Here is a 9,301-nt window from a genome sequence, read left to right as displayed (position 1 = left end):
ATTGATTGTATTTCAAATCATATATGTTTAGGAAAATAGATTTGAAATTATATATGATGCAACTGTGCTTTTTAAATTATATTTTCAATAATTAAATTTAGTAAAAGGAGAACAAAAAAACTAACAAGCAGACATTTCATAAGTTTTAGCACAGAAGATACATATTTTTATACAATCTAATAAAAATAAACTGTTGATATTTCATTATTGTTCTTTTAGATTGAATTAATTTGAATATACAGTTTTGTGTTGATAACACTTAGTTCTACACAATTAATAGCTTTAATCTAAATCTAACATTTCTCAAAGCTGAATTTCATTTCTTCAACTGAAGAATACTATTTAGATAATATGGATGTGTGAAAATACTCCAGATATTTTCTATGATGCTCATATCAAACTCATAGACTTCTGGCTGGCCAGTTCAAAATTAGTTCTATGTGTGACCTGAGCCACTATGAAATTGATTTGGAAGCGTGGATTGATGTGTTGCAATATTGAAAGATCCATTTTTTACCACTACTTGAAGTTGCGCCACAATGAACAAATAATTGCTAAACATTTCTTAATAGTTTCTCCAAACACTGTGGAAAGTTATCAATGTCTAACCAATGAACAGCAATTCCTTTCTGTATTGTCTACATGCATGTTCTTTGTTAGAGATCATACCAGTAATCTTCAAAGACAATAGGACTTTCCTAATTGGATTCTTTTTTAATTGCTGAATAAAACATTCCACCATGTATAAGTGCACTTATATTCAGTACAAATGATAAATGCTGACTGAGTTTCTGTATGATGTGGTTTCAAGTATACTTGGCAAGCCATTTAAATTTTTTTAATGTAAATTCTGATTACAAAATTCTACCATAAATGATTCTTTTTTTTATGTTTGTTATCCATCGATAAATTTAATCAGAAAAAGAAAATTGTATCCAGTATAAATCAGTTTACTGATGTCATTCATAGTCTACTTGAAATAAGTTTTCATTTAAAATTTTCACTACTATCTAAGTAGTAAATTCCACTTTTCAAGCTTTTTAATGCAGCCACAGTTTTAGAAATGTTCTCATGCACAAGATGCTTTATTTTTATATGTAAAAAAAATCTTTTGACTCGGCTACTTTGAATTAATCTAAGATCTATAAGCCTTGATATAATATGCATGCACAATTCTTATAATGTTTCAGATATTTGCGAAAAAGCAGTTACATGTTCATTATATTATTAAAACTGAGAGTGAAAAGTAAAGCTTAAAAGATAGTTATTTTTAATATGATGCTAAAACTGCAATTTTGTTACTTATAAATGAGATGTTGAAATTAAGTGGATGTTTAATTTTGGAGCTTATGTTGTGCTTAAACATATGGCATGCTATTATGTGTGTTCGTCATCAATTATTAGTATAAAATTCCACACTGTAATTGATAGTCAATGAAGTTAATATTAGGAATTTAATTTCCTATGTAGGTGAATTATTTCCCAAAATATAATCATTAAGTAAATTAATTTTTTTGTTTTGTTTTTGTTGTATTGATTAATAATTGTTCGAAGATAATAGGTAGGTAATAAAAATAGATTTTACAGACAAATTATCTGAATAAAAGCATATTTATTAATAAAATAACTTATTTTAAAATTAATTACCCCATATTTTCACCTTCTCCTCATTACAGGTAGATACTTTTTTAAGAAATTCTCTGAACATTGATAAAATGCATAGGAAACCCATGAGTTAATGGATTGAATGGGTGAAAGGCCTTTTTTAAAACTGGAAATCTTTGTAATTGAAAATAGCATTATGAAAAATATTTCGAATTTGGTATTAAGTTTGAAATTTTGACATATGTTATAAATGTTTCAATAATATACGCCATCTTAATTGTCAAAAACTCCTTGCAGTTGTATAATAGAAAAGTACAAAAAGACCAAGCTTTGTTTGCCTATATTGATCCAATTCCATCTGTTAAATTGAGGGTTTACTGTATAAAATAAATAAATTATTTAAAAAAAATTATTACATAATTATATCTTTATACTTAAGGAAATTTTATTAAGTTAATGGAAAATGAAAATCAAATAATGAAAATAAAATTATGTAATATTCTTTTATGTAAAATGTAATACTCTTACTCTTTTCTTTTATTATTTTAAATAAATAAAAAACTTCGTTTAGAAATAATAATTTTTTTTATAGTCTAGCTGGTGTAGTATAACATTTCTGTTCATATTATTCATTCCTCATTTTACAATCATTTATTACATTCAAATATGTTATTGCTTAAGAAGTTCTTGCATCTTATGCTTATGATTTTTTTTTTTTATTTTTTATTATGCTTTATGTAGTCAGTTTTGATGGTACTTACATTTTTCATTATTTTTTAAAGACATGGTTGTGTTTTTCTATTAAATGAAGAGTTATTATTTTGAAATCTGTATAAGAAATTTTTTTTCCCCTTTGGGGGAAAAAAACTTAATTTAAAGATTTTTTAAAAATTTAATTCATTCTCTCACAAAATTAGCCTTTTAAGAGAATTTTTGGACATTGGTAATTATTATTTTTATTTAAATCATGAAGTATGGATTTACCATTAAGATATCCATTCCTTAATTCTGATTGATCTATTATTATGTGTATTTAAAATATAGTTACAAACTGATGCTATAGTAGTGAATCAAATGCTTTTGATATTATATTAGGCCTTGGAAAGATCTTTTAAGACTAAGATTCTTGCAGAAAAACAGGATACAGGCTTTTTTTCCTTTAAAAGATGTTAATTTGTGATAATTTTAATGTGCCTAGATGTTACTCATTTTTGTCTTCCATCAGTAGCAGTCAACCTTTTGTATGAAAACATCTTACATGTCTTTATACTATAGGACAGATGTATTATGAGGTGTACAAAGTGTTTAGATTCAACAAATTCACATCATAAGGATAGAGAAATCCTAGTAGTCTGCTAATCGGTACAGCAGCTGCATTGCCATTAAAGAAAATGTTAATTTTCAACTTAATGGTTTTTAATTAAATTAATCAAAATTCTTATCAAAAAGGACCAGCAATATTTTTCTATTGAAGAGAGATTTAAATATTATTATTATTTTAAACTAGGCGTAATTGAATTTGGAAATTGCGATTTATATTTGTTTAAAAGAAAATATTCACATTTAGTTGTAGTTGTTTGATAGAAATCACAACCTATTCTTTATCTCACTTTTGATACTAGTCATGTATTTTGTGTTTGCTTTTAAGGCAAATACTGCTGCACATTAGAATCTCATTTAATTTTATAATTATTTTATGACTTTTAGCTATAGAAATTTCAATTTAATGGATTAAATTTGCTTATTTTTTTTGTTCATTTTATATAATTGTCCTCTATCAGTGTTACTGCCATTTTTTTATGGCAATTGTATCTCGATTCTTTTTCATACTTTATATAAATTGGACACTGTGATACATATATGTGGAATTAATTTATTCCCCCCCCCCCAAAAAAAACAATGCTAAGTATTTTAGAATTGCATTTATGTATTAGTATGATGTATTCAAATTTCAATTATAAAGCTTCTGTCATCCTTTTGGATAATTATTCAAACTTCAGTTGTGAAAACATTTGTATTATTTTTGTAAAAATTAGTATTATTTTAACAAGATTTAGGTTATTTAAGTTGCAGGTAATGTAATTTTAATTTATTATGAGGATTAACTTGTAATTTTGCTCATTTTCTGATATATGTATCTTAATACTTTTAATTTTCTAAATGGTAGCCTTATCAGTTTTTATTATATTTCTTGAAAAATTATATTTTTCTCTTGAATTTTGTTAATATTAGTTATAATCCATAATTGCAAATTAGTTATTAGAGTTATTGATTTTAAATATTTGTTTAAAAATAGAATAAAGGCAGTTACAGAAGCATAGTTACATCTCAAAATTTGCACTTTTTTTAAAGTATTTCAAAATATATATTATTCAAAATATAAAAGTATTATTTGAGTGTAAAAATTAAATAATATTTTTAAAGAAATTTACTGTATGACAGTTAATTTCTTTAATAAATTTTATCCTTAAATGGAAAAAATAATTTATTCAATGAATTCTGTCAAAATTGCATCTGCTATAAATAATTTTTATGTATTTTCAGAAGTGAGAAAGTTTCTGTATCTGGAAACAAAACATGAAGTTTCAATTAATCATACTAATTTTTTTTGATACTGTGAACTCTGTTATTCAAAATGAATGTATCATCATATTGTACCTGGTTTTTATGCACAATTGGTTTAGTTTGTTGAAAATAATTCATCCTTCTATAAAAACTGTAATAATATCAATTTTAATTTTTACTTTTATAACTTTAAAGTGATAAAAATATCAAAATACTCAATTTTTTTTTATTAAAAAAAAAGAAGACAAAATGAGAATGCATCAAAATTGCTTATTAAAAATTTTTTAAACATTTGATTTAATATTCTTTTTTCAAATAAAGATGTACTGTTTTTGCTTGAAAATATTAAGTTTAAATTTTTAAATGTATGTATCTTAATTTCTTTTTTAGACACAATCTATGCAATTTTGGTGTTCCATCTTAAGAAGTACAAAACACAGTCGCCTTGTAGAATTTGTTTAATATTACCATCTAATATTTTTAAATAATATAGTGTTAAATTTTATTCATGTGGTTTTTTAGTCATAATTTTTTTAGTAATAACAAATATCGTCAAGTACAAAAGATAAACAATTCTGCAATATTCCTGTGAAGCATTTTATTGCACACTAGAAAATATTCACGTATTTTTTCAGATCTTAATGAAAATTCTAGATGTAAATGTATGTGATCTGTCTCTTGTAGTCTCAATTACTTTCTTAAAAAAAGAAATTGTATGTGACATAATTATTTAAAATATTTTTATGCATATAAATTGAGATTGAGAAGCTCATTTTGACTTATAAATTTCAATGATACTTGAAAGTTTTATTACATGGTAAAAATACCCAGTTCAATGTTTTGATTACTTTCCATTAATTTGGTATACTAAATCAAATAGATATAATTTCTCCATTTATGTTTTAACTGCTAAAGTGTATGCAAATCTTTAAAGACAAAGATGGCTTGATTTATGTACTGTCTTGGTTGCTGTTAAACAAATGGAAAAGTTGCACATTTTAAATCACAATATATTTTGATTTTTTTAAAGCTAATTTTTGTAGTTTTAGTTTTTTTAGAATTACCTTGCTTTAATGTCACTTTTTTTTTATTATGTCTAATCTTAGGCATATTTTTGAATTATATTTTGCTGCATAGCTATATCAAATTTACTGTTTATGCAATATCATATAGATTCTGCACTGAGTTATCAATTATTAGAAAAATTAAAATTTTAAATTTTTATTTAAAGATCAAAGTGTTCTATTTTTTAAAATTGCACTAGTCCTAAAATTTATGAATCATTACTTTAAGCTCAAGATTTTATGTAGTGTATTTTTCAGACATTTTAGAATTAACATTTAAGTTGATATTTAGTAAATTTTAATTTGATTAACTATTGCAGGGTGTTTTAAACATTTCCTTTCGTGATTTCTTTTCATTTACAAAAATTATTCAGCGCACCATATATATATTTAAGTTTTATCTTGTTTTCCTTTTCTTTCATTTATTATTATTATGCCTACTTATTTATCCAAATTGAAACTTTGATGAATAACAACAATATTGAAAGAAGACAGGGAAATTAGAAATATAGTTTTTACTCAATTTAAATTATCTTTTAGACTAAGACAACTTTTCTTCTTTTACTTTCAAGTGTTAATGGATCCATTGGAAAAATGCTGTGAAGTTTTTCACAATTTATTTAATTTTCTAAATGAATTAGAAGCTATAGCTTAAGAAGCCCTGATTTAATTCACAATGAATATACAGTATTTTTATGTATATAAGAAATTATTTTGTGTGATTAACAGAGCCATATTGTGTCTAGTTCTTATAGCAAATGTTTTTTCAAAGCAGTGGCATTTAACGGTTAATTAAAGAGCAAAAGCTTTCTTCTTTTTAGATTTGTAATATCAGTATAGCCAATAAGCATTCTAGAAATAATTATGTGTAAATAATTTCAATTAACAAATCACTTATAGTCTTGTTATTGAATCTTTACCTTAAATAAATATATATAGCTATTTTTTATTTTCTATTACAATAGCTGATTAAATAGTGTGTGAAATATTGTGTAAATAATGTATATATATTACAACCAATATTAAAAACGAAAAAGACTATGCAATAATATAGAACTGCTTTGTAATCTAGTTTTTGGTCTAATATCTTAGCAGAACCTCCATACTAGAAACATCTCTTATTTTTCACGCTTTCACATCATCTTTAAAAAAGTATGAATGCACTCACTCAGTAGTTGTGATATATTTTAAACAGTACAAAGATTTCATTTAAAGTTTTACCATTGTAAATATTTTATATTTTTCTCGTAATACACATACATTTCATTGAAACTTGATGCAAAATCCATTTGGAAAAGCCAAAAATCTTGTGCCTTTTACTGAAATATTTGACAAAAACAAGTGAAATTTGTACTTTGTTCATCTCTTTCATAGTGTGCCAAATGTGTAATATTTTTTGGACTTAAATCATTTAAAATAATCATTTGACAATTTGTGACATTGAAGTTTAAATTGAGCATTTCATTTCTGTCTATGTCTAACAATATGTTAAAATATAAAATTAAGTAAGACTATATTTTTCTTTGAGAAAAAAATATTATTAAAAACATTTTATGAATTAATTATTTTATTTTTGTGTTTATCAGTTTGAAGTATTAATAACATATATGTTAATATAGTTAAATTAGTTTCCAATCTTTCAATGTATACATATCAAATTGGCTATTCTGTATATTGTACTCTATGGGCATTTAATGAATTTGTGTGATTTGTACATAATTGTATAGAACAAAATATCTTGCAGGTCAAAATCCAGATTTTATCGATATATTTTCAAGAAATGCAATTTAAAATACATACACATCTACTTTCAAATGCTCAAAATGGTATTCATGTTTTTATTTATAATTTTAGATAGTTGTTTCATTTTTGATTCCTTGAAATAGAATTTGCATATATGCACCCCCCCCCTCCATTTTTTAAATGCCCTTCAGGCTTTTTTTCTTTTGGCTTGAGGTCTAACAGTACTTTGCTTCTAAAAGTACATTTTCTAATGCTTAATGAAGCTAGTAAGTAGGATCACAAGTTGCGGTCTTCTATTCTAATTAATTTATATATGAATAAATTTCAGTTCCACAAAGAAAACGAAAAGTTCTCTGTACTTCTGAAAAAATTAATCCAATATTTTGCTGAAAATGTTTGAGTACGGTGAATTATGATTTTTTCTTCATTTCTTTTTGACTTTGGTTCATCAGGAATAATAATTAATAATTCATAAACCTCGGATTTTTTTAGAATTGTGTAGCTTTAATCAGAAAAAAATCTCTTGTTGATGAATTGCTTGATTTTGATTTTTTTAATGATTAATTCATTTATTTTTTGTTCAAACCTATTTTGTATCATCTTTTATGACTAAACTTTTTCTTGTTATGCCAGTTCTTATTAATATCCTGGATAGTTTTAAATATTTGCTGATTTAATTATTTAAAAATGAAATGTTTTAACTGGTTTAAAAGAGAAAATCTAGTGTGCAACTTTTTATATAGTATTAAATACCATTCATTTTTTAAAGACCATACAGTTGATGAAAAGTATTGAATACATTTTTTTAATCATGGTGTACTTCAGATATTGTTTTTTTAATGCAATTTACTGAATTACATTGATTTACAAATTTTACAATTGGGTTATTTTAATGGATTGTAAGTCTTTAATTATTTTATGATTTGTGATTAACCTAAATTTTTTTATTGTTTATTGTTATTTATTCTTACTTTTAATTGTATTAGGTGCATATATGCTTATTCTAATATTTAATGACATCTTAATTAAAATATGTCCAAATTTTATTTTGTAGTTAAATAAGATAATTATATCTTGAATCTGTTAAGAAATGTTTTATGTATAACAAGGTGCCTGCAAAAAAACTGCCTCTTAGGACAACCATAATTATTTGCTCATTTCCAAAGAAGGCATTAATTCAATTGCATAATTATGTATTAGCATTCTTGTTGTTATAGTTCTTATTTTTCCCCCCCATTTTGACATGGAAATGTTTTCTCAAAATGTTAAAATAAAAGACTGATTTTACCCTTGTAGCTAATAGTTTATTTTCTTTAAGTCTGCATGTGATGCTTATTGCATTTCAAACATATTAAATAACAGTATATGATGCAAATCTATTGTAGTCTTGCCAATAAAAATTACATGAATATTAATATAATAATTCATGAGATAAAACTATTGAATGTTTCCTCCATACATGCACTTCCAATTTCACAAAGTTAGCTCAATAATTCGCTTCCGAAATTGAGTATCAAATAAGATGTGATAGAAATGATCTGCAACTTCCACCATTTTTGCTTTCTCCTATGCGAAGTATAGAGAAAGTTTTGTCATCATCAAAAAACTCAAAACTCGAGGTTTTGACAATCCACGTTTTAGACCTCTCCAGGTTCGAAAAACATATTTTTGGCATTATGCCCTTTTTTTCTGTGTCAAAGATAACTTTTTGAGCTAGATTGATGAAATGTGTTATATGTCCTTTCTACGAAATTTTCAGAATTTTAATGGTGTCAATTTAAAAGTCCTGCGAAATTTTACTGAATTCTGGCAATTTTTACTTTCTTGTAACGAATTTTAATAACGAAAGTATAATAATTGTCAAAAAAATCTGAACTCCGATTTTGACAAGAATTCGAAGTTCCGAAATTAACTTTGAGATTTTTTGGACCTACCTGAGTTCGAAAAACACATTTCTGGTATTGTGTCGATTTATCTGTGATAAAGATAACTAAAACTCTTTGAGCTAGATTGATGAAATTTGATATATATAGTCTTTCCACGAAATTTGTTTGTTTTTATCAAATTTTGAGCGAAATTCATTCATTTAGAGTAAGTCTCTCTGTTCGAATCTAAGTTAACGCGATAGATACCAAAACGAAAAGTGCTAGATTTATGAAATTTAATATACAAGTTTGATATTTAAATTCTAGATACCTTTTAAATTTGGAACCATTCGACTAATGATTGACTTTTTGTCGGTCTGTATTTTAGCGTAAACACAATAACTGAAGTATGTGAAAATTTGGTGTGTGATTTTGTGACTACAGTTGTAGTTCTGTTCT

Source organism: Argiope bruennichi, chromosome 10 (genome assembly GCF_947563725.1).
Source record: "Argiope bruennichi chromosome 10, qqArgBrue1.1, whole genome shotgun sequence".
In the NCBI taxonomy this organism is placed as follows: domain Eukaryota; kingdom Metazoa; phylum Arthropoda; class Arachnida; order Araneae; family Araneidae; genus Argiope; species Argiope bruennichi.
The sequence above is the reverse complement of the archived record's forward strand: the minus strand, read 5'-3'. Positions refer to the sequence as shown.